The 27,027-nt window shown below is 38.6% G+C and overlaps 1 long non-coding RNA gene across 1 annotated transcript in view; it reads left to right on the plus strand.

Moving 5' to 3' along the window:
• The window catches only part of LOC122465687, a 143,031-nt gene that overhangs the window by 28,671 nt on the left and 87,333 nt on the right, over positions 1–27,027 (plus strand). The window contains exon 3 of the long non-coding RNA XR_006290695.1: positions 16,126–16,233. This is a non-coding gene — a long non-coding RNA (uncharacterized LOC122465687). The remainder of the gene's footprint in view (positions 1–16,125; positions 16,234–27,027) is intronic.

A 27,027-nucleotide genomic window follows, 5' to 3' on the forward strand; every position in this document is an offset into this window, starting at 1 on the left:
ACACCTTCAAAAAGCAGAAGTTGAGATCCATACATAAAGATAAGGTCTTGAGACTTGTCCAATTCTATTTGTAAATTAGAAGTAACTCCACAGAAGTTCATGGAGCTACACTGGTGTAAAAACAGTGAGGGAGAAAAATCAGGCCCTCTGTTTGCAGAATTGATTTATGTTTTCAAATGCAGGCGTAGCTCTCAGCCTCTCTACCTTTTTTGAGTTTATCCCATAGTACCGACTCCTCCATTCTGCTTCATACAGGTACGTAGAATCACATCCCTATTCATGCAGAATGAAATTATCTTTTTAAATCTGTGCATTCTATAAAGAAAGCCTGAAATGTACAGCTTTAGCATTGTGTTTTAAAAAAAACAAGTTTTTTTGATAGTCAATCACAATTCTGCTTCAGACATTGGAGACTTTCCCCATTGCCCATTGCAGTTTTATTTAAAAAAAAGCCAACAATTTGCAGTCATAGGTGAACTGCATCTGCTTTTAAATTTAGCTCCAATCAATAACACAGTTCCTTAAGGGTCTATTCAATCCTCTTTCTAACATATATTAATGATCTCCTTTTTGTCTGTTACTGATCTTCTATTTACATTCATACTATGATGACAACCAGCCTTCAGGATTTGGTTAGACTGCTTTTTAACTAACACTGCCAAATAATGAATACTAAGTTAGCAAAATACGCTATCAGACTGGTGATATTAAAACTGCCTACAGTAATACACACTTGATAAAATGTGCAAGACTGTAATAGATCTTATGCATAGATACAGACAGGATAAAACACACTAATGATAAAGTATTGAATATTTCAGGCTAATTTTAGACTGTTGTTTATTATTAAACTGCTGATCTATAAAGAGGCTGGTATTCTACTGTGCATGTAGTTATAGCTTTTCGTTCATATTTCATTAACTTAGAAATTGACACAATAGTTAGTATTGTTCTTGCTTATTTTTATTTAGTTGTATTGTTTTGCTGTATTCTCACAGTCAAGTTTATCCAGAAAGCCAATGGAATTTTCCCTTGCAGTATCATACTAGGCTTCAAGCCTGTTCCAGATTTTCCCTCATTATTTCTGTCAACTTGCTAGTTGGCAAAATGTCCCCATTATGGTCTTAACTTCCATCTGGAAGGGAATATTTCAATTTTTAAAATCTGAAACAGCAAATCTGTGGGTTAGCCACTAATTGCCAAAGAATGGTGTGGCAGGTATCCTCCCCCAGTTCTGTGGACTTCACCTTCAAGATGTTCCTAACCACCCAATAGCCCAAGTTAAGATGCAAAGGTTGCTACTTACCATGCATCAAGATTGCAGTGCGAGAATGTGTGATGTGATGTGATGTGATATAAGCATACCACCTTGGGCTAGCCTCTTCTCTGGTCTCAAAACCAAGTAGTTTAACTTCCAAAGAAAACCAAGGGGCTAGTCAATGGCCCCTTGATGCCTAAACACATTTATCTTATATAATTTTTAAACTATATATTGTGGCAGGCACGTTGTTACTGGTGACTCAGTACTGAACTAAGCATGGTGCTGGTGATTCTGAACTACTTTCTTTTGGCTGAAAAATAAAACACAAGCCTTTGAGGTAGTTTAAACATTACACAATATTGTTTTTTTCAAGTGTAGGGATGGTTTCATTCCATTTACTCCTGTAGTGCCTGCTGGATGGAGTAAGCTTCCTGGGCTCCTAAAACACTGTTTACATAATATTGTTGATGCATAGGTGAACACAGACCCAAACTCTTGGATCTAAAGAACAATGAAAAAGCAATCAGGTTCTTAAAAGAAGAATTTTAATTAAAGAAAAAGCAAAAAAATCACCTCTGTAAAATCAGGATGGTAAATACCTTACAGGATAATCAGATTCAAAACATAGAGAATCCCTCTAGGCAAAACCTTAAGTTATAAAAAGACACAAAAACAGGAATATACATTCCATTCAGCACAACTTATTTTATCAGCCGTTTAAACAAAACAGAATCTAACGCATATCTAACTAGATTGCTCACTGATTTTTTACAGGAGTTCTGACCTGCATTCCTGCTCTTGTCCCGGCAAAAGCAACACAGACAGAGAAAACCTTTTGTTCCCCCCCGCAGCTTTGAAAGTATCTTGTCTCCTCATTGGTCATTTTGGTCAGGTGCCAGCGAGGTTATCTTTAGCTTCTTAACCCTTTACAGGTGAAAAGGTTTTTTCCTCTGGCCAGGAGGGATTTAAAGGTGGTTAGCCTTCCCTTTATATTTATGACCCCGCTGAACAACATACTAACCCACAGAATCCTTCCTACCAACACTACAAAAAGAAGGATTCTGTGTGGACTCCTCCTGAAGGTCGAGACAATAGACTGGACTTCTACATAGAGTGCTTCCGTCGACGTGCACAGGCTGAAATTGTGGAAAAGCAGCATCACTTGCCCCATAACCTCAGCCGTGCTGAACACAACGCCATCAACAGCCTCAGGAACAACTCAGACATCATAATCAAAAAGGCTGACAAAGGAGGTGCTGTCGTCATCATGAATAAGTTGGAATATGAACAAGAGGCTGCTAGGCAGCTTTCTAACTCCACATTCTACAGGCCAACTGAGGATTACCAAAAGAAACTACACCATCTGCTCAAGAAACTCCCTGAAAAAGCACAGGAACATATCTGTGCAGACACATGCCTAGAACCCCAACCAGGGTTATTCTATCTGCTACCCAAGATCCATAAATCTGGGAATCCTGGACGCCCCATCATCTCAGGCATTGGCACCCTGACAGCAGGATTGTCTGGCTATGTGGAGTCTCTCCTCAGGCCCTACGCTACCAGCACTCCCAGCTATCTTCAAGAAACCACTGGCTTCCTGAGGAAACTACAATCCATTGGTGATCTTCCAGAAAACACCATCCTGGCCACTATGGATGTAGAAGCCCTCTACACCAACATTCCACACAAAGTTGGACTACAAGCTATCAGGAACAGTATCCCCAATAATGTCACTGCAAACCTGGTGCTTGACCTTTGTTACTTTGACTTCAACCTCTCTGGCCACTCAGTAAAAGCTTTAAGAGTGCCAATTTTGCAACAGAAAAGCTTCAAAAACAGACTCCAATGAGAAACTGCTGAGCTTGATTTAATATGCAAACTAGATAGCATTAACTTGGGTTTGAATAGAGACTGGGAGTGGCTGGGTCATACACATATTGAATCTATTTCCCTATGTTAAGTATCCTCACACCTTCTTGTCAACTGTCTAAATGGGCCATCTTGATTATCACTACAAATGTTTTTTTCTCCTGTTGATAATAGCTCATCGTAATTAATTAGCCTCTTACAGTTTGTATGGCAATTTCTACCTTCTCTGTATGTGTATATATATATATACCTTCTTACTAATGTTCCATTCTATGCATCCAGTGAAGTGGGCTGTAGCCCACGAAAGCTTATGCTCTAATAAAGAACACAAGTACTCCTGTTCTTTTTGCGGATACAGACTAATACGGCTGCTACTCTGAAACCTGTTTGTCAAGTAATCTTTCTTTTTAATAGCTCTTGAGAAATGGAACCTTGGTTTCTGATAGTAATGCTCCAATATTTTCATATGAAATGAAAGAAGAAGTAATGACATAGTTGTAATTTCAAGTTTGTTTCTCAAAGCCAGTGTTTCAGCAACATAGGATTATGGTGAGACTAAATGAGTTGTAGCATAGCTGATGGAGAGCCAAATAGTGAAGACAAGTTACATGTGACCTCAAAGAGAGTTACAAATTCTGTTTGCTAGCACTGAATGTCTTATATAGTACATTAGAGACTGAGGGCTAAGGAGGACCATGGAGAAAATCTATTCAGCGGTGACATTTCTGGCATGCAAGCTAGAGTTGCACATAAACATTTCCTCGCACTTGAGTACAAGCCCCTCTTATATGGACAGATTAGCTGCCATTTGTTTGGTATGTTCCTTGTTTGAGTCCATTGGGCTCATGATGGAGAGTAAGCATTGAAATAAATAGATGCCAAAAAATCTAAGCTTTGCAGCCAACATCAACATGCTCTTATTGTGAATATGAGTTTTGCTTTGATGTGTCTGGGATGAACTTTTGGCTAGACTGGTTGACAAATTTGTTCAAACTGAATTTCTGTCTGTCTCTGTGGGCTCTGCTAAAGTGAGGCAAGGGGCACAAAGTCAGGATAAACCAACAGACTGTATTTTTAAACATATCTACTTCTAACATACCCAGCGCAAACGGATTTGATTAGTCCCTACTGTGAATGGCAACAGAGACTCATAGCAATAAACTGATGGCAGCATTTTTGCTCACTGTCTACCAAGATTAATGTCTCTACTCTTCTCAGAGTTTGCATCATGTCTCTGTAGGAAGTGGTCAGGCAGACAATTCTGCCACCCTAATTTCCTTTTGTGCAATTAAATTGTGTTTGCTGCTTCAATCTTTGGCAGCTATTTAATTTTTATTTATCTTGTGCTAAATATTTGAAGTTCTTATTAAGTTTGTCACAGGCAAAATGCCATTGATTTTTGGTGAAAGTTTTACCTGTGTAAAGACCTCAGGATTTGGTTTATTCATTTACACTGCACTCAGAAGAAGGAAAATGGGTTTCAGGTATTGATTATTGCAATCAATAGTCAAACATGCTTCAATTCTTGGACTGTAACATGATTTACATTTTTTAAATAGAAAATAAGAAAGTTTTCCACAAAGATACTGCTGCTATTCCTGCTATGGCTACATATAATGATATAAGGATTAATTCAGCCTTAAAATGTGAACATGTTACTGGCTTCATCTGGAAGTTGTGCATACTTACATGAGGGAAAAACATGGGTGATTTCCAATGAGTGGTGTGCAATGTCATTTAAAGATAACATTTAAAAACTCAAATGGAATCAACTGAACATGAATGGTAACTAGTGTTGGAGAAAACAACATGACAATTATCTCAAAGGGACAGTAGGTGATGAGGAAATTCTATTAGCAAGCACATTTGAAGGCCTACTGGTGAATGAATCTTCATCAATATTCATCAATAACATGCCCTGACATGTAAAACTACAATACACATTTCAGATTTTATAGGTGGTGTAGCTTATAGAAAGTGTTCCATCCTGCTGGTAAATTGCCACATCTTGCTGCACAGCTGCAGGCATGACAATCGAAGAAGGAGACAATTATTCCAGCACCCCACCTGTATAATTGTAGCAGGCACCCCAAATTATACAACCTAAGTTCATGTAAGTAGGTTTAGTTTAACCACCAACTTAAATGATGACTCCGCAGTAGCTAATTTTCAGCATCTGATTTGATGATTGTTTCTTCACAGAGTTAATTTTTTTTCCTGTATGGAAATTACAGCACAAGAGTAATGGCTGAAGAGCTCCATTAGGCTTTGCTATTTTTCTTACCCATTTGGAAAACAGGCTTACTAACTGTATTATTTTCCTCATTTAGTTATGGCTGTATTGTAATACAGAACAACATTTATGGATGCAGTGGGAGGCATGGAATGTGAGAGACTGTATATGGATAGGTAAGAGGAGAATGGAGGAGGAGCTGTATTTTGGCAGTCCCTTGGGAAAAGACTAAACAAAGCTTACATTACAGTATGTCTATCACTGTGATATTTGTTCTGCTGTTTATAGGACAGATAGGTTCCCGCTTTTCTAAATGTCTAGTTTCACTTCCCACCCAACATTCTCGATGCTTAAATATATCTAGGGTGACCAGATAGGAAGTCTGAAAAATCGGGACAGGGGGTGTGGGGAGGGTAATAGGAGCCTATAGAAGACAAGGCCCCAAATATCAGGACTGTCCCTATAAAATGAGGACATCTGGTCACCCTAAATATACCTCATTCTTCTCATGAGTCCCCATAAGTTCTTCTGAAATCATTTTGAATAGACAATGATGTTTAAGGCCTTTGTGGCCTTTAATAGACAAATTATTTCTGTATTTTAATTTCTCTGCTTGTTAGGTTGTAATGAACAGGCAACCGAGTGTCTTATTATTAAAGATATTCCCTCTCACTTTCATTATTTTGGCCATGAACTTTCTCTTTGCAATTATCATAATTTATTGTGAGGGACAATAGAACATATTGTCACAATGTGGTTTCAAAACCAAGCATCAATTTTGTCTGTGTTTGTAACCATACAGGTGTGTTATGTGTCTCTCCTCCACTGGCTGGTCAGCATAAGAGATTAAGAGTTAACTCCATTAGCTCGTAGCAGTGGTAATTTTTTTAGCTCAAGAGGCAGAGACCTATGTTTAAGCACTGGTGGTTCCAAAGCTTCAATCCCTGCTGATGAAGGGGCTGTGACACATGCACAAACTTTTGTGCTAATATCTTCAAAGTAGACGTTTTCAATTGCACATGCAGATTCCATTGCATCATACAGGTAAGTACTCATGCAGAAAGTGGAACAGCGTTTGAGGTACAAAGCCTTTTATTGTGCAAATGAAACCTTCCCACAATCTACATGCTATTTGGTGTCATTGCATGACTACAACAGTTAATTGAATACATTAGCACACTGGAACCGAAGATGGGAATATTGCTAAACAACAGGATCTAAAACCTTTAATCTGGACCCAACCTTAAATATTTGATCAGTGTGATGTGAAGCAACAGTGAAATGTAAAGATTTGAGCAGAAGGCTGGATGGATCATGGGTTTTTTTTTAGATTTTGGGGAGTGGGAGAAGAAAGAGTAAGAAATCAGATTTAGGCATTCAGTTAGAAGATCTTGTGCTCATGTTAATGACATTTCCAGATGTAACCCACAACCAAGTATTGTAATGGCTAACTAATCCTGTATTGACGATACAGATAAATGGGGAGGGCTCTATGCACTTTGACTAAGATCTTTCATCCAAGGACTTTGGAACATGGGGTCTAGTACTAGGCATTTGTTTGACTTGCTGTGATGCTTTATGATTGAAAATGACCATTCCTGTCATTGCTGCTACTGCTGTTATGCAATTGCAACAACTTTTATACAAAGTATATCATGTAAAGTGTCAAGGGAAAAGTTACAATCAAATATGATTATCCTAGTTAAATCCATGTATCATCTTTGTACCTAATGTAATGAATATTGGTTTTGTATTTGTATCTCCGATGTGCTTGTTCCTGGGTGACACCTTACAGATAGGTTTACATCAAGGCTAGACAGCTGTGTGTTGATGTCCCATTAAGGACACTTCATTATAACAATGGGCAATAGAAGAAACTCATCCGACCCAGATAGCTCTCCCTAAGAATGTCTCACACACCTAGGAGCCAATGGCCATGTCCTGTCAGCCAGCCAGCAAACCTTGTAAAGACATGTGATATGTTCATGAGACCCTGGACTCCATCTTGGGCCAGTAACTTTCCACAAACAGGGCCTGTGAGCTTTGTTTGGGACACTAAGATTCCATGCACATTGCAGAGGATATAAAAGACCCCTGAGATATCTCCATTTTTAATTCATTCCTCGGGACTGAATTACTAACAAGGAAGTTCTAAACAAGGACTGATGACCCCCAATCTGCTTCGGTGATTCCAGAGCGACTTTTGCAGACTATCACTTTATTCTATTATTGCTGTGATCCTGATCTATGAACACCGAAAATTACTTATATTCTTTAACCATTCAATAACTCTTTTCATCCTTTTTTATATTATTAAACCTTTAGTTTTTAGTTACAAAAGATAGGTATCAGTGTGATTTTGGGTAAGATTTGAATTATATATTGACCTGGCTAAGTGGCTGATCCCTTGAGATTGGAAGGACTCTATATCTGATGAAACTGGTAACCACTCATCATAAAGTCTAGTGGCTGGGTGGTGAGCCAAGGACTGGAATGCCTATAGAGACTGCATTTTTGGCCTCTTGTTAACAAGTGTGATGATACAGAAGTTCAGTTTTGTTACTGGATTGGTATAATCTAATGATAGACTAAGCAGCAGTTTAGGGTGAGTCTGTCCTGAATTTGGCATCTTCAGCTGTGACCCACTGAGGCACGATGACACTTGCCAAGTATGTTTTTCTTCCTTTTGCTTCTCTGCTTTCACACAGATTTCTTACTATAACTCTCTCCTATAGAGAAAAGTCTATTTTAAGGTTCTATTCTCTCATCAGTACACAAGGTGATTAATGGGTGTTCTGCTCAAGAATCCTTTGTGCATTAAAAGGCAAACAGAGTGAACTTATATACTGAACTGCATTAAAAGGAATATTGTAAGTAATTAGGAATAATAGAGAAAACAGAAACTGATGAAAAATGAACATTAGCAGATTGCCTTTCACTCAGAACAAGTGCATCATTGTAAAAACATTGTTTTAGGATTGAGAATGGATTGAAGAAAATTGCATAGTATGAATTACCATCAAGAGGTGTTATAATGGAAAATTTCAAGAGCATTTGAGCAATCACTTAACAGGGTAGAGTTTCTAAATTAAGATTCCCAATTATCTTAGAGCAGATTTGATGTGATGACAGTTACTGTATGTTACCATTAATGTAATATAATATAGTTATCTAAGATTAATAACCAAAACTAAACATATCAAGTAATTGGTTGCAAAACATCCTAAAACTAGCTGCTTAAATCCACTAATCAGGCAGGTTACTGTCATGTCTTACGATTATTTGCATCATACCTTTACGCACCACAAAGTGGTCTCATGGTTCTTTTCAAGTCCTAGTATTAACTTTTCAGGCCTAGTCCATACTCACATGTTTTCTCAGCATAGCTATGTTGGTTAGAGGTGGGGGGGGGGGGGGGGAGAATCACATCTGTAACAGACAGCTGCGGAGGCAAAAGAGCTAATGTAGATGCAGTTATACCATCAAAAAAGTCCCTTTGTCAGTATAGTTTATTTTGTTTGTTGAACTGGTATAAGCTATACTGGGAAAAGAATTATTTTGCCAGTATAAGCTGCATTCCCTAGGAGATTTTACAAGTACAGCTATACTGACAAACCCTGTCTAATGTAGACTAGGCCTCTGTAACCACACATTAATCATTCTGCTTTGTTTACCAAGTCTTCAGCAAAACAAGGTTTGTTTTCCTTTTCCTAACTAACAGCTAGTCACAATCAACACACTTAGCTGTGAGTTGTGTCAAGTCAGTTTCCCCCCAAAACACAAAACAATCAGGTAGGAAATGGAAGGAAAAAAACCCAGATGTTCCATTTGTGGTCTGGTGGGAGCTGGAGGAGGACAGCTGGCAGGGTGGAATTTTGGGTTTTTCCTTAGGCAAGCAGAGCCTGGTCCATCTAAAGTCAGGCCGGAAATGCTGGTTTGGAGATGCAATCATGTTGCTGGCTGAAGTTTCTCCCTCTCTCCCAAGGGTAGGAATCAGTAAAATCCATTAAATGAACAGGTGGAACCAAATCTCAGACCACCCAGGGTATATTGGTAACATCTGTAAATGCCATGATCTGAGGTGCAGTAGGCTGAATGCTCACTGGACACAATCTGCAGTGGAAAATAAAGACTTGTTTAGGAGTACACCAAAAAAAAAAAAATTACAGAAACTGATATTTGCTTTACCAGGAGAAATGCATGTTCCTTTAAAAACTTCTACTGTGTGAAAAGCATTACAATTAACTCCTTTTTACTTTGTTCCATTCATACTGATGCAATCAAAATGTGAACTGGCTCCCCCCCTGTAAATAACAATAGCAACAAAATTGTGTATGTCTATTTTCAGACGGAAAAAGCTGCTGTTTATGTAGTTGATATAAAACAGGCCAAATTGGCCTGTTTTATTTATTGCACATAATAGGCTACAGCTTCCCAAATAATCTATATTAATTCCAATTGATGACAGTGTCAAAAACAGCAATAAAAGTGAATTTGATTTTGCACCGTTTCACAAATAAAAGATGTCCTGGGTTCAGGGGCAGCTTTTGAGACTGCCGGAGCATCCTGAAAAAAATATTGGTAGTGAATGACCCTCCCAGCTATTTGCACCATTGCAAATAGTATAATAAGACACATTAGACTGTATTCTGAACAGACATACACCCTGTGCAACCCTGCTAACTTCAGTGGAATTGTAAAGGTTTGAGTTAGCACATAATTTAGCCCACTGCTTCTAGTGATGCTGAAATAATTCACCCCTGCAGACTGACTCATCCACTCACATCAGGGAAATATACTTATTTCTCAGTTTTAGTTTATGCAGCCCAATGGGGCTAAAGAAGCAAGCTATAGAAACACGCAGAGTGAAGAACAAAGAGAAAATTAAGTGTTGTAACCCTGTGCTGATGTCTTTACTTTCCAAAGTGGAATAGTAGCTGTCTCCCAAAAGTAATCACCACATCCAATCTCTTGCCACTAGGTCAGAGTCTAAGTAACAGAAGACCATAATTCTCTTTAACACTTTTCACTTAATTGGCATTCCAGCAATGATAAAGGATCTGATTTGGCAGGTTTGGGCCCTTGGTCTCTTGTATATTCCTTGTGCCATCTGGAAAAGAGATTTTCTGCCAAGTGGATGGAGCAGCTGCAGATGTATTTTGGGGAAAGAAATTAATAATGTGGACAAACAGTTTGCAACCAGTAGACTTTCTGTAAGTATCAGAAAACTGCTTTCACTCCCTATTGGACAGAGGCTGCTCCATTCCCTACACAGACAGTTTTTTATTCCAGATGGTGGTGGGGTCACTGGACATTTTGACTGAATTCATTATTACTGTAGCCAGTATTTTTTGATGCAGGGGTCTCTATAGCTGCCTGGCCATAAGCCCTTAAAAACTATTGGAAAGGAAATAGGACAAAATGGGAGGGGGTGGCAGAATTTAAATGAAGCATTTTCATTTTTTGACAACTAAAATGTTATTTGGGGCTGTCAGAAAACTAATAGCTGGAGACATTTAAAAAAAATAGGCGTTTATGTTGAAATTCTTTATGAGGAACAACATTTCAGCCATCTCTAATGAGTGTTTGCACCAGCAAAGCTCAAGTATTCGAAGAGTCACGTTAAGTCATCAGAAAAGGATTAACAAATTTGAATCAAAATGAGTATTGTATTTGCAAAAACACTTGAAGATAAAACTCTACCATTTTCTAATCTCTAATCATAACCTGTGGTTACAGACATTTTTGTTGACATTTCACTTTATTTGAAATTCTTATATTATCTGTTCTTTACAGTTGGGTGGCAGATTTGGGAAGCTAAGGTTGGAGGGGCATTGATATGCCCTCCTATTCTGGGATCACCTACAACCACTCTCGATTTTAATCTTTTCACAGTTCATTTAGAGAAAAACAGAAAGCAAGAAAGATACTATGGTCCTCTCTCTTTCATTAGCATAATTCTTTAATATATGCAGCAACAGTGCTGTATGTTATTGAGCATGTACTGCTTACATCTGGTTTCTGAGTATAGCTGTGCCAAGGGGAATTCCAGGTTTACCACAGCCCACTCTTTGAATTGGAGACTTAAAAGAAAACACCCCCAAAGCCTCAGGTCTACTTTTCATATAGGCCTATCTCTCATAATACACTGGAAAGTTTCCATATGCTAAATGATGCAGTTGACATTAGGGGGAATTTGTTGCCACCAAATGCAAGGTTATCAAAATTAAAATAGCTCTGGACATGAAACTGTTTGCAATATATTAATTGCTTCTTACATACTTCAAATGGCAAGCAAAGCTAAAAAACAACAAGAAATAATGGCTGGAAGTTATAGACAGACAAATTCAGATTAGAAATAAGGCACCCAATTTTAACGGTGAGGTGATTAAGCACTGGAACAAACTTCAAAGAGAAGTGATGGATTCTCCATGTCTTGTCATCAGATCAAGCCTGGATGTTTTTCTGGACAATGTGCTTTAGTCAGACAAGTTATAGGGCTCCATACAGGGGTAACTGGTGAAATTCTATGGGCTGTATTATACAGGAGGTCAGACTATATGATCTAATGGTCCCTTCTGGTCTTAAAAATATAAAAACTAAGTTATTTATTGATCTAAAAATCTTAAGATGAGTCTGGTGGCTAAAGACGAGGAGATTTATTTGGGCATAAGCTTTCATGGGTAAAAAACCTCAGTTCTTCAGATGCATGGAGTGAAAGTTACAGATGCAGGCACAAATATACTATAAATAAACTATAATATAAATATATAGTATATTTGTGCCTGCATCTGTAACTTTCACTCCATGCATCTGAAGAACTGGGGTTTTTTACCCATGAAAGCTTATGCTCAAATAAATCTCCTCGTCTTTAAGGTGCCACCGGACTCCTCATTGTTTTTGTGGATACAGACTAACACAGTTACACCTCTGACACTAAAAATCTTGGATATAGAAGCAAAACACTTCTTTGTTCTTAACATGAATGAATACACCAATATTTGGCTAAAATTATGGATATAACTGGAAAACAAATGACTCAGTGCTCACATTTCAGTGACTCTAAATCTGTCACTGACTGGAATGCTTTTGGGAGACTTGGAAAAAAAAAACTCACTCTAATCCTTCACCCTGTTTTGGCTCAAGCAATCAAAAATATTGAGAGTCAAATTCTTTCTGCCTCCTATTTGGCAACAGTTTGTTTCTTGCATAGGGTAGGTAGGCTGCTTCCAAAACTTGTGCCACTCAACCATCTGTAAATTTAAAGTATTCAAAGTGTGGAAGCCAACAGGGATTCTAAAATACAAAATCACTTAACATTCAGAATGAGGTCAGGTCACTCTCTCATGAGTGTCTTATACAAAATATTTTGTGTGTGTACACATGTGAGTTGAGTCTAGCTTCTGTGTACACCCTTGCAAGTCTGAGAGAAGAGAGGGAATGAAGGAGAAAGTGTTTTCTACATAACAATAACTAAATTGCAAATGGCACTACAAATATATTTCCCTTTAAAAAAAATTGAAAAAGATGGGAAAAGGAGGGGAGATAATAGACTGAGCACTCAATGTTCATTTAAGGTCTGATCCTGCTCCCATTCCCATTGACATTAATGAGAGTTGAATCAGGCCCATAGCACGGCTCCCTAATGACAAACAATTAGACATTTCAGTCTAATTTGGTTTCTATCTCTGACAATGACCTCCTTGCACCACTCCTTATACTCGTTATTAAAAAGTTAAAAGATTTTTAATTCCCATCTTAGTTTTGCAATTTGAAAACTTTAGCAAAATACTTTTCTTTTTCAGACCAATCTCTTTCAAAGGAAGGACTAACCCTAGCATTAATCTAGATCTACTTGCAAAGATTTTATCATTATTATTAATCCTGTGTATTACAGTAGTGCCTAAGAGCCACCAAAGAATGGGACCCCTTTGTGCTAGGCACTTTACAGAGTAGTAGATGGCTCCTGCCCTGAAGAACTTACAATCTAAATAGACAAGACAGACACAGGGTGGGTGAAGGGGTATAATACACAAGCAGAGTGAGGATGGTAAACATGTTAGTATCACAATTGGGGGGCGGAGGGGCGGGAGAAGAGAAGAGTAACTTTAGCCAGGAGGGTATAAATAAAATTGAAAGACAAAGGAAGAGAAGAAGAGGGGCACAGAGCAGGGGAGAAGAGGTTAAGTGGTTTGGAGCGAAGTGAAGTGAAGAGTCTGTGAGGGAGAGGGCGAGAGAGGGTTAGCACAACCAGCCAATCAGCACAGGAGAGAAAGTCCAGTCAAAACTCTTGATAGTTGTCTGAGATGTCTGAAGATTCCTGCTTTGGTGGCTTCTGCAGCTGCTCCTCTCTGCAGCCCACCCCCCCCCCCAGCAAATGTTCTTAGAGACCTAAGCAGCAAGGCATCAATTTGGCTCTTGTCTAAACTATTGCAGCTGGTGCCTTCAGTGCTGCTGTACTTCAGCCATTGCACCACATTTTATATTTGTGGTGTTTTCATCTCCTTAGGATAACTATTAAAAGTTCCATTTAATTTTTTTAAAAGCTAATAATATTTTCTTTGCTTTCAGGTATATCGGATGCTGCTGTTTGCCCAAAATTAGAGGCACTTGTCAGTATTTGATGTTTCCTGACTATGTACTCAGTGTCCACTCTTCAAGTTATACTGTTTCAAATGTTTAACATTTGCAGCAAAATTGCCAATTTAGATAATGGAAAATTCCACTAGAAACAAAACATTAAAATTCATATCATAGTGCAAATTATCTACTACATTTGCATTTTAGGCATGATTTTCACTGCAACCTATATTCGTAATTCCAGTATTGTTTCCCTATTTTAAAAGGGTTAGCATAGCGATATTGTGGAGAAAGTCTAAACAGGAGGGTCTTTGCTGCTCTGGAGTGCCATTGGGCATTCATTGTTGATAATGGATATTTCATTTAAAGGGAAGGTCACGAGAAGTTAAAATCACTGAGCAGTTTGGGGGGATTAATAATGGGATAACACAATTTTTAATTTCTCCTCGAGGTTGCTGGTTTGAATCCAGCCTTTTGTTGGCAGAGAGTGAAATGTGTTAGCATCTGATGGCTATTTGGTATCCGCTGTGGAAAAACAGAGTTAGTGGTGTCAATCCAACTCCTCCTGGAAATGTGTCCACGTGACAAAACTCACAGCTGTAATTAGCACTAATTGGCATCCTTCCTAGTTAACCTAAGCAACATTTGTTAGTTTGTTTGAACAGTGTAAACAAAAAGTGTGCAGCACTGAAGAATGGCCAAAAAATTTTGTATCCAAGAAGAAAAAAATAAATAATAAGAGTATCACTTAGTGAAGCATTATCTATCTGAAATTATGTAAGCACTATTTCATTATTATAAAGAATTTCAGATAGATAATGCTTCATTAAATCATACTCAGTATTTTTTCCTCTTCTTGGGTACAAGAATTTTTGGCCCATTTTCAGTGCAACATGCATATATCATGGCATTGAAAATGTACTTGCATTAGTTTGAAAACACCGGAGATCCATTAAAATTAACTCTGCACATAGAAATAGTTTTAACAATGATGTTTCCCCCACCCCCAAAGTTAAATACATTGATATAAAACAAGGAATTCTAAGAACCTCTGCTCACTTAAATGTGATTATTTGAATGGGGCAGTTTTTGTTTAATGTCTTGTTTATGTTTGACACTTTGATCTTCTTCTGTTTTAAAGTGCATCTTCTTCCCAAAGGTAGACATTTTAAATTTATGCTGTCATTTCTGCACATTTGTTTTGCTTCGAGTGTATAAGCAAATTAACAAATCCTGGTTGGGATAAAATGGGAGATGTTACTTATTACAGGACAGTGATGTGATGGATTTGAGTTTATTCTTGACAGCATAAGTGGAGGGAAGAAAGAATTAATCCCAGTAACCAACTACATAAATTAGTGATAGCAATGGGGGAATGTTAAGAGCTTTGTTCTGTTCCAAAAGTGCAGCGCTTATCCACATCTTTTTAATGTCCATGCTGAACAGACAGTTCTTTAAAGATCTCATATGAATAACCCCCACACAGTTAATTGCTTGAACCATCACTTCAGTATTATTTAGCATTTAATCCCTTCCAACAAGCATTACACTTCCTTATTTGTCGGTAGCATAACTTCAGTACCATATAAATAATTATTGGCGTGTTTTTGGCTAGGGATTTTGAAATCAGGGTGGGTATCTTATGAAATTAGGCTTTCACTTGCAATTTCAGTACTTTGCTTCCTGGCCAGGCCAGAAATATCCAAAGAATCTGTTTCCTAACAACACCACGCGTCATTCCTCATGATATTTCAGTATTGCCACTTCTAGACCTTGCCAAAACAAGGAAGTATAGGAGTTCATGTGTTAGAAAGCTAAATAGCTAAACCTCAGAAAAAATAGTTTGGATCATTTTGAACTCTGGGTGAAACTCTGGACACATTTTTATTTTATTTTCTGATAAAATATACCCAATTCAAGCTAATACCATTGTGCTGCTAAGAGGATAGGATGAAAAGGAAAAAATGAAAGAAAAGCCATATAGTAGTGATGTACATCAAAAGCACTTTCTACTACTACTTCTTGTGACTGATGTTCAAATACCAAAGCAACTAAAAATCAATTTATATCACATGCAAATTTTATAGCATTCTGCATGAAAATTGTTCACTGGATTAGTCTGTAAACCTTTGCCCTCTGCCACCAACCTTATGTACTATTACATTTTTCCTTTGAATTTTAGGCTGACATTCCCCATCTGCCACAAACTAGGTAAAGCAAGTGAAGCAGCAGTTCAAGCTTCCTTTGCACTCTTCCATCCATGTGGAGGCATCATCGACAAAGCAAGAAGGTAGGGGAGTCAGCATGTCCATTAAATCATAATCCTGTCTCATTAGATTGCCTGCAAGATGCCAGACAATGTGAGTTATGTTGCCAATAAGAACTGGATTGAAACCATCAGATTTATTTCACCTATGTAACCAAACTGCAATCGGATAGCAACACCAGACGGCTACTCATTTGAGCTGGGTTCAAACATAGTGCCCTGGAGATACAAGAGTCTGTATGCTTTTATGGATGCCCTAAGTCATCCATTGCTATGAATTGTATGTAAATTTGGAAAATGTTAATACCGGCTAGTAAATATTAATCCTTTATTCCTCTGTGTATATTAAATTCTTTGCATATTAACTATTCCCCCAGAATCTTTTACAATACTAGAAAAAAAAGAGTATGTCTGAATTCTAAGGCTCAGAGTGTTGGTTCTTAACCTGTGAGTGTTCAATACTCAGGAACTTCATGTACTTCATTATTGCTCGTGCTGCCAAGTCTGTGGGAATATAGATGTCTAGGGAAAAGACCCCTCAAACTGATACGTGTCTATAGAAGTATGGAATAAACAAGGGTTTCTATGATTGATAAGAGATACTTATTGCACGTTTTCTGTAATGGATGAAATAAGGATCCACTGAAAGATGTTTATAACTCAATAAGAACTGCTGGTTGTTACAGTTGTCAGTAATAATGACTGGATGAGAATTACCTTTACACAGTCATGTAACCTAAAGATATCATAAAAGAAATAATTAAGTAAAACAAAATGAAAAGGCGTACTTGTGGCACCTTAGAGACTAACCAATTTATTTGAGCATAAGCTTTCGTGAGCTACAGCTCACTTCATGAAAGCTTATGCTCAAATAAATTGGTTAGTCTCTAAGGTGCCACAAGTACACCTTTTCTTTTTGCAAATACAGACTAACATGGCTGCTAATCTGAGACCTAGGTAAAACAAAAATGTCAAAACCAGAACACATCGTGAAATTAATCACAGGAAAGCAATTTTCCCTCCAAAAATGAATGTCTTTGTTTTACACCCTATAAAAAGACAGAGGGCTTGAAAGTTAGGGAATACAAACTGCTGGCATCCCACCAGAAACAGATCAGAGAGACACAGAGGCCAGCTCTTTACCTTACACCAATGGTAGTAATATATCTCTTCTTTCTGTATAGTGCTGTACTAATCTCAAATTGTTCCATCTTGGATTAAATAACTCTATACGAGCCTGTTATTTGAAAATCTCAAGTTGTTAGCTTCAAGCATGCAAAAAAAAAAAAAAAAAAGCAACCCCATGTTTTTCCTTCAGAACATTTCAGAGTCTAAGTAGGATTTTCAAAAGTGCTCAGCATTGGCCTAACTTTGACTCCTTTCATAAGATCATCTTTGTGTGGAGATTATGGTGCACATAGGACACAGCATACTCGGCTTTCTTGGGATTCACCATGCGTATAAAAGCTAAGCATGGTTAAAGATTTAGAAGGATAGTAATGTCCTTGAATTACTCGAGGAAGTAATCTTTTAAATAAGTGAGGTCTCAGAGTGATAATACAGCACTAGCCAGTCATCATTTGGTTAATGCTGTGATGTAACTCCTGGATGACAGCAGCCAATTCTCTAGAGGTAGTTCAAAAGGGTAAATAGTAAGATACTGTGAGGTACCCACCAGTCTTTGTAGGTACTTGAATCTAACTACAAATCAGAAGCTCTGTTTGGATTCTCATTACTTATAGAATAAAATTAAGTAAGGGCCCCATTAAAAATTTAGGTCACTACATAAACAAGTTTTAAGATGGGAAAGTATGGAAAAAAGATGTAGACACTGCCTTCTTACATTTCTATTTTTCTGTACACTGTAGTAATTGTACTGATTGAAAGGAGCTTTTGATACTGGTACAATTTTTTGCAGGCAAAGTAAAGGTTGATATAGTGGGCAAATAAATATCTATTGAGCTCTTGTGAACTAAAGAATTTACAAATAATAGTCTCCAAACTAGAGAAGTGTATCTTTTAAAGTGTGCTTTTCATAGTGTTTATAACAGGAAAATAGAAAAATGCTATCAGCTATAAAAATTTTGGTTTACTCACTCCGTGGAATGGTGCTGGAAGAAGAGGAAATGTAATAAGGCAGGTGATTTAGAGGTTATGTGAAAAGAATAAAGGGATTTTAATGTACCCTTTAAATGATTATACCTGTCATACAATAGAGATGGATATACACATTTGGCAATGACAGAACATAGCCATGTTATTGGTTATCAGTGACAAGATTTGAGATCACCCAAAGGCCAATAGTGCTGACTGAAATCTGTGGATGCTACTAGGGTAGGGAAGCAATCTTTCTTCAACCTTATGCACAGCCACATCATAACATTTCAAAGAATTCTTTCTTCTATGATCATCAATCTGGCACAGAGCAAGACTTCCATAACCATTGTTCTAACCATCTTCCCATTTGTGTTGTGAGTGTACCATTATGAACTGTGTGGATAAAGCCATAGTGGAGAACAGATCATTATGATGTCCCTAAACACCACTGGCAGTTCAGCACAAGAGTATTCAGCCACAGAACCCTCTGAAACTCAATAGTATCCATTCACTTCTGAGGGTGGATCACCAAAATAGGTCCTTTGTCCAGACATACAAGAACTAGATCTATAGAGATATGTGGCCAAATTCTGCTTTCTGTTATGTGGTGCTACCCCACTAGAGTTCAACTAAACTGGAGGAAATAAAAGAGAAACATTCAGTTCATTACTTTTAAATCATCTGTCTCGTATCAGTCTGGTGCTTCTTTAATGCTGTTACACATTGCAAAGGAAGATACTGGATATTTATACATTATTTAAACATTAACACAGAAATTTGATCGTCCCAAATGTGATTGACTCTAGTACATCACTATAATTTCAAATTCAACAGAAAATAATATATTGTGGTAGATTTTATATAATTCATTATTCATGAAATTGCTGAATATCCTTTTTTTCCATTCACTGCTGTCTTTTGTACTTCTCATTTTAGACTCTTAAGAAGAATGCTAAATAATATTTTTAAAATAATTCTTATTCCAAGTAAAAGTGGACTATGTATTCTGAAAAACCATTCTCTTGTAATGATATACAGTACATATTTGTTTTTTATAACAAAAGTAGCTAAACTGTTACTGGATAATCTGTCTTTTATATAGATACCACTGAAATTAGTCTTCTCAATAGTGTGACAAAGCTCTGTCCTTGTCTCCATGGGTCCCATGTTTCCTGGTGGATTTTGCTAGCCTCAGGGGGCTCACTGTGATCCTCCACATAGCCCTTCTCTCTCTAGGGGCAAGGGTCATAGCTTACAGTCTCCACTGTCTACCAGTCTCAGTGATTAATCAGGGAAGGGAGGGGGAGCCCAGGCCCACCCTCTACTCTGGGCTCCAGCCCAGGGACCCTAATAGTAGCAGCTACGGTAGCTGACTTTTTGGAAATAGGACATGTACAATTCTATGGGCCACTTCCCCACAGCAGCAGCCCTCCCAAATATCTCCTTCACCATTACCTCAGGGCTGCCTTCCTTGCACTTGATATGGATTTGTGCTGCTTAGTTCCTCCAACTAAGCATGTTATTTCCCCCTACATCTCCTGACACACACCTCACTGACTAACTGGGAGGCTTTTAACTAGTTTGAGCCAGCCCTTGATTGGCTTCAGGTGTCCCAATCAACCTAGCTAGATCCACTGCTTTCTAGAAGGATCTTAGTGGGCCCCAGGTGTCTTGATTAACCTGGAGCAACTGCCACTTGGTTACCATGGTCCCAGGGATTTGTTTAGCCTGGGGCTAAGGTACCTGTTCCTCACTACTTTACTATAGCCATCTGGCCTTGCCCTGTCACAATAGTTTAATTTGGTTATTCTAAAACATGTACACATATTCACAAAGGTTGGTGCTGCAGTATTAGAGTCTGTCATTCTTTCGCCAACACATCCAGCTGAAGGCTGTAGCATTAGTGTTATGGCAAATCGATACAAACAGAGTGACAGCAGTGGTGCTTGGAAGTGGTGGTAGTATTATTCTGGTCTGGGCATGTAGAGGGCATAACAGAAATGTGAAGAGGAAACCAAGAGCAAAAACTAGAACTGAAATAAAAGAAACTATATAATAAAAGTTTACATTCAAAATCTAACCTATAAAAACTCTTCAGCCAAAGACTGTAAAGTGGTTACATATAATTTTCTCCATAACAGAAAAGGGGAAACTGAGGCACATTAAATGACTTCCTCATGGGCACATAGTCAGCCAGTCAAGATAAAGAACACAGTCCTGACTTCCAGACTCTAGTTCTAACTACTAGGCCATTCCGCTCTTTTACTGTATATATACAGAACAATCTACTTATGCAATGAATCAGTAGATGATCTTTCCTTCCTTACCTTTGTGCAGTCAAGCATCTCAGTGTGCATTGCACTATGTTTTCCTGGTGACATTTCTCAGGCATTTACTCTCAGTGATCTTTGCCTTGATGAACTGTTATGGGACAGCTGCCCAGATTTTCCTAGAATACACTGGTTCAAGCATGATTAGGTAGCAGATTGATGTGGATATGAAATTACTGTTGACACTTGGTTGTGATGCGAAAGAAAGTTACTCTGGGGACCTGACTCTATCATGTTTGTTTTATATCAGATCAGTTGAGATTGTCATGACTTGATAAAAAAATTCCACTTGTACTTGCATTCCAGCCTTGCCTACTCCATATTAGTTCACATTCTATTCTTCAGATGCATGAAGAAAGAAGAATACTTTTTATAATCAAAATCATATGAGTGAGTAAGGAAACTCAATTCAGTAAAGTAGATCTTGGCCAAAGGCACAGGAGGAGAGAGGGAGAACAACAGGGAAAAGGACATGGTGTAATAATGTACAGCTTGGGGAGAAATAAGAAGTCACAAAATTTGAGGGAGAGAGAAAGACCTCCTAAAAAGGAATTAAGTTGGAGTGGAAAAAAAGGTTGGCAAGGTGAAGGAAAAATGAGAAATGAATGGAGCAGGAGACTATAGGTGTGGCAGATAAAGTTCAGAAGGGAGTAGGATTAACCATCATGAATAAAATTATTAACGTGTCTAGACTGGTAAAGGACAGTACTTGGTGTTCAAAGGAAATTTTCAGAGGCTGCCAGGCCCCTTAAGAGGAGATGGGTCTAGCCCCACCTGTGACATACTTAGCTCACCTTCTCAGATAGAGAAAATGACCAACAGAAGTTTATGGAGAACCCAGGGAAATCCAGATAGGAAGCCCAAGGAGACTTTGTTCTGAGGAGACTCAAAGGAGTATAGGTGAGGCTGAGGAAAGAAGACAGACTTGCAGAAGGAAGGGCTGGGCTCAATTGGAGACTAGACAATTCTGTGTTTGTTTTGGACTTTGATATCCCAGCAGAGGTGGACTTTTAAAAAAAAAAAAATGACTTAGCTGGAAGGCCAAGTTACTGCAGTGATCAAATTAGGCTGGAGGGTAAGGAGATCTAACCTGAAAGAGGAGAAACGGAGGCAATGGCTAGCCCAAAGCCAGAATGGGTAGGTACCACTGCAATAGAAGATAAGCATCACTCTTCCTTACCAAACAGATAGCACCTTTATTTTTCTCCCTTCTACAGCCGTCTGTAAACTTGGAAGTTTCATACTTTTAATACAAATAGAAATATTAGCTTACAAAGCAAATTCAAATACATGGTTAGACTTGATATTCGTTTTATGATTCAGACTCTATATTGTAGGTGTATTTGTATAACATACCCAGTTTGTTGAAGTCAGTGTGGGGAAAAAAGTTTATTTCAGGAGGGGTTTAAATAAGGAGATGGGAAGCAGTTTTGTGGACTAGCTCAGGAACAATGTTTGTGTAGGAAGCAGCTTGGAAGAATGTGTGGGGAAAAAAGTAATTAAAACTCTGAGAAATATAACTGCACAGTGATTTTTTCTTGTAAAAAGAGCCTATTCAAATATTTAAGCTGTTTCAGTGCATAATTAGTGCTAACAAAAACTGAAAGTAAGAGGAGAATTTACAAGAATAGATAATAGACATCACAGAGCATATCCAGGACCACAGGGATTTAAAAAAAACAATATCCAAAACCCAAGGTTTTAGCAAGAACTAATCCATAGAATCTAACAAATATGTAGGAATAGTTTAAAAACAACAAAAAACCTAACAAGGATTTCATAACACATTTTGAAAGTTTCTGTAAAATTGCAGAACAAAACATTTAATTTGTAATAGACCATTTTATCAGAGTTTAGAAGAGAGTCAAAGATAAATACATGTATGTCAATGAAGATTTGATTGCTCAGAAGTTAATGAGTTTCTCTCGCTATATAATGTGCTGGAAGATGCTTTGAGAGTTAATACTGTAGGTCTCTCTCTCTACCGGAAAGAAGTCATGACTAGCTGTGCCATTCTTGGGTTATTACTAAGAAAACACTATTCTCTGTTGAAACCACACTTGTTTTTCTGGGTCCCTGCTCAGTATAAACCAGTGTCAGACCTGCCTGGATCATCTCACTAGAGAGAGGAGAATAAAAGGAATAAAAGAAAATAAAGTAAGGGAAACTCTTCTGCAGCATTGGAGGGGAGAAGGGAATTTTTGTTTATTTCAGCCCAAGAATGATCACACTGCAGTTTTAAGCAGAGGGCGGTGGGGCTATTTGGCTGGCTGGCTGACTGACTGAATGAAGGGAACTGTGCTTTATGGCTTGGGGGTAGGAGAGGGAGATGAAAACTGCTGCAAAAGGGTCAATGTGGTTACTGACTCATTCCCTGGGAATGAGGGGTTTTAAAGGGGCAGCCCTATTCCTTAACCTTCCATTTTGCATGGAGGAGGCTGAGGCAACACTCACTCTCCCTCCCCGTTAGGTGGTAAAATACCAGGTTTGGTCTAGACCTGCTGTGGGCATTATGCTAGCTGCCCCTTTGTCGAGGGAGGCTGAGAGAGAATTTTTCCTTTGTCATCATATTGGCCTAGGTGGAGTTGAGATTTTTTTCGCCTTCCCCACTGTGGGTTCAGGTGAGCTCTGTTCATGCATGGCATGAAGGGCGGTAGGCTATCTGTGTCAGTTTATTATATAAGTGTGTGGCAGATGTCCAGTGCAGGTACTCCTTAGGAAAGATCTACAGTGATGAGATAAATAGCTTGCTGAAAAATGACTTAAAAAGAGGTGTTCGGTAAAGGAGCGAATGGTGGGTGGTTGGGGACTCCTATGATTGGTATGACAGGGAGCTAACCCCCTCCCATTCTTATAGCCCAACTTAACCCTCCTATGGGGGAAGGGGTGGATGATAAGGTCCCGGGGATGGATTTGCTGGAGGGACCTGGATGGAAAAAGAGTGGGATCTGGTAAAAGCCCCCTGGGGAATTATGGAATAAACATGGCACCTGGGGATGGGGGAAAGCCACCACACCCACCTGGAACTGGAGTACCACTGAGCCCCCCCGACCCACTAGCCTGGGATCCCTAAACATTCTAATGCTGTGACCAGCCTGCCAAGCCCTCTCCAGGGCTCCAGCATACATACAGGTAGGGACACACCCAGCTGCAGTTACATACACACAGGTTCTTTAACCAACCCCTGCATGGGAAGGCCTAATTAAGGCACCTCTCAGTTCCTAAGGCACTTGCTGACAGCTTAAAAACCGCAGGTGTTCCTTTCACAAGCTAAAAATCCCTTCAGACTGGGTCCACACTCCCCCACTCCCCTCGCACCCTGCCACTCCCCTGCCACCTGGGTCCACTCCCCCACTCCCCACGCACCCTGCCTTTGGGGTGTAAACCCAAAATTATACCATTTTGCACAGCACAGAGAACTGTACAGCATGAGCTCATGAAACTCACCCCCCTCCCTCAATGTGGAGGAAGATATGCAATAGCTTTCTGCCCCAAGTTATGACCCCCACACACTGGTTTTAGACAAAGCAAAAATAAGTTTATTAACAACTAAGTGATTATAAGGGATACCAAACAGATCAAAGCAGATTACCTAGCAAACAAACAAAACACACAAGTCAAACATGCAAACTAAGAAGCAAATTCTCACCCTAAATGATGATTCAAGCAGGCTGCAGAGATTCTTAAGGGGCCAGCTGCACTTGCTGACAGCTTAAAAACCGCAGGTGTTCCTTTCACAAGCTAAAAATCCCTTCAGCCTGGGTCCACACTCCCCCACTCCCCTCAGTTCAGTCTGTGTTCCTCAGGTGTTAACAGGAGTCTCTTTGGGTAGGGAGTCAGTGAAGAACCAAGATGATGTCACTCTCCTGCCTTAAATAGGGTTTGCATATGGGGGAAAATGTTTGTTTCCAAGCTTAGCTCTCATGCCAGTCAGTGGAAAAACACTGGTATTCCAAGATGGAGTCCAGCACCAGGTGACCTGGTAGTGTCATAGCAGCCATGAGTCTGAGGCTGTTTACTGTAGCCTCAGGAAGGCTTCCTGGTGGGAGATTAGCTGCTTGTAAGGCCTATTGTTTCCTCCTATTGGCCCTTTAACCTGAATGTGCCCTTCCCAGCCAGCCATCTAGACTAACAGTCTTTTTGCCTAGTGGGCATTCCCTGGGTGTAACCCCTTGGTAATACAGATGGATAGTCAATATTTCTAACTTCAGATACAAAAATGATACATTCATACAAATAGGATAATCACATTCAGTAAATCATAACCTTTCCAATAATACCTTATATGACCAATCTTGCATAAAATACATTACATTATAGTTATGCCAGTCCTATCATAATAATATCTCTATGAATAATATGTGGTGCAGGGTCACAGTGGGGTTACCTGAACGGTACACTTTTATCTGCAGGGTAGTCCCAGACATCTAATAATACAGTTGTGGCCAGATTAAACCCATGTCAAATGTCTCCTGTCCTTTGAGAGAGCAGCTCAGGTTCTGAAAAGACTGTGAGGTCCCAGCCTGGAGAGAGGCAAAGGGAAAATCAGGCCGGGCAGAAAAATACTAAACAAAACGCTCCCATTAGGAAAGGGGTCATTGGCAAAAATGAACTGCAGGCCAGAACCAAAGCACCTGCAGCAAGGTGGCCCAATTTCCTCAAAAACAGAAAGGGAAGGGGCCACCTTCACTGGAGCACAAAGAGAGAAAAATGAATTTTTCTAAAGGCATAGAGGCAGCAGGTGGGTGGGTAAGGAATAAAGCAAGTGCTTGTAAATATTTAACTAAAAATATTTCCCATTATATCTCCAGAAAGAATAGGCAGTTGTGTGTTGCATCAGGGCTTGTCAATAAGTGTTTACTACCAAGTGAATTTTCTTCGTGTACCTCATAGATTATAAAGACTGAAAGGACAATCATGTGAATCTAATCTGACCTCCTGCATAATACAGGCCATAGGACTTCCCTGAATTAATTCCTGTTAGAATTAGAGTATCTCTTTTTGAAAAACATCTCATCTTGATTAAAAAATCTCCAATGATGGAGAATCCACCACAAACCTTGGTAAATTGTTCCAGTGGATAAAACCCCTCACTGTAAACCATTGCCCCCTATTTCTAGTCTGAATTTGTCTAGGCCCAATTTCCAGCCATTGAGTCTTGTTATGTTTTTGTTTGATTTGAATATCCCTCTGCTGTCAAATTTATTTCCCCATGTAGCTATTTATAGGCTACTTATAGACTTCTGGAGCAAATGACACACTGACGACGTCAGGCCTCACTCCAGATTTGAAGAAAATGTATGAAAAAGTTTGCTCGGATTTGTTACCCTGTCAAATGAAAAGAAATGCCCTCAGAATATCAAAAGGGAACACGAGGATACAAATTTCAATGTTAACTTCAACAGAAAAGCTCAAAAAGAAACCTCCCCCCCCCAACACAAATCCTGAGCAACTCTGACAGATTGAAACCAAGAGACTGCTGCAGAAGGTAGCAGTAGATAAGAGGCATAATTCTTTAAAGAGAAGGCAATGAAAATGGGGATATCTAGCAAAGTAGCGTGTACAAATACTAAAACAGTGTAAACACCAAAACTGGACAGAAATTGTTTAGGGAGCTACATTAAAGAAAATTTAGGGTGACTATCAAAAAAATTAAGTAGAATAGTGTCCAAAGTAAAATGCCTCTGACTGGGAATTTTAAAACTAGACTGTATAAACCTCTAGAAAATGGAAATGAAATGAATGATCTAGTAGGTGTATTCCACCACTAATTCAATGATTCCTTGTAACACCTGCTGACAGAAAAGCTTTTTCCCAAAGCCTCAGATTGTGGCAGAAAACCAATTTTCAGGTACTGAGGATTTATCTTTGCTGTAATACAATCTATGCATAAAACATGCATATCACTCAATTTCAAACTTGTCATCCAAGTTTCACTCCTCAGACCTATTATGAAAATATAAAAATTCTGAAAATACAGTTCAAACATACTGTATTGTAAATTATAAACGCCCCACTATCATAATACATACAAAGAGGAAAGCAATCTGTGTAAAATATACCTTAGTTTTCAGTCTCCTCCAAAGACTAATTATAAAGTAAGGTTGTGAAACTGAATTAATTTTTGGGACAAAGTATAAGTTTGTTACCTATTTTATCTTTCAGACTAATCTTTATTTTAAAACAATTTAAAATGATAGGAAGGAAAATTCATTGGGTTGATCTATTAACTACATTTATTTTGAAAAAAATAAAATTTTGAAAAATAACTTTAAAATAATACAAACAATAACTTTTTTTAAAAAATCATCCATTAAACACGTACAAGATTTTTAAGGATTTATAGGACAAACAAACAGACAACTGTCCTAACCTTATGGGAAAGTGGCAC

This window comes from Chelonia mydas, chromosome 4 (assembly GCF_015237465.2).
Source record: "Chelonia mydas isolate rCheMyd1 chromosome 4, rCheMyd1.pri.v2, whole genome shotgun sequence".
In the NCBI taxonomy this organism is placed as follows: Eukaryota; Metazoa; Chordata; order Testudines; family Cheloniidae; genus Chelonia; species Chelonia mydas.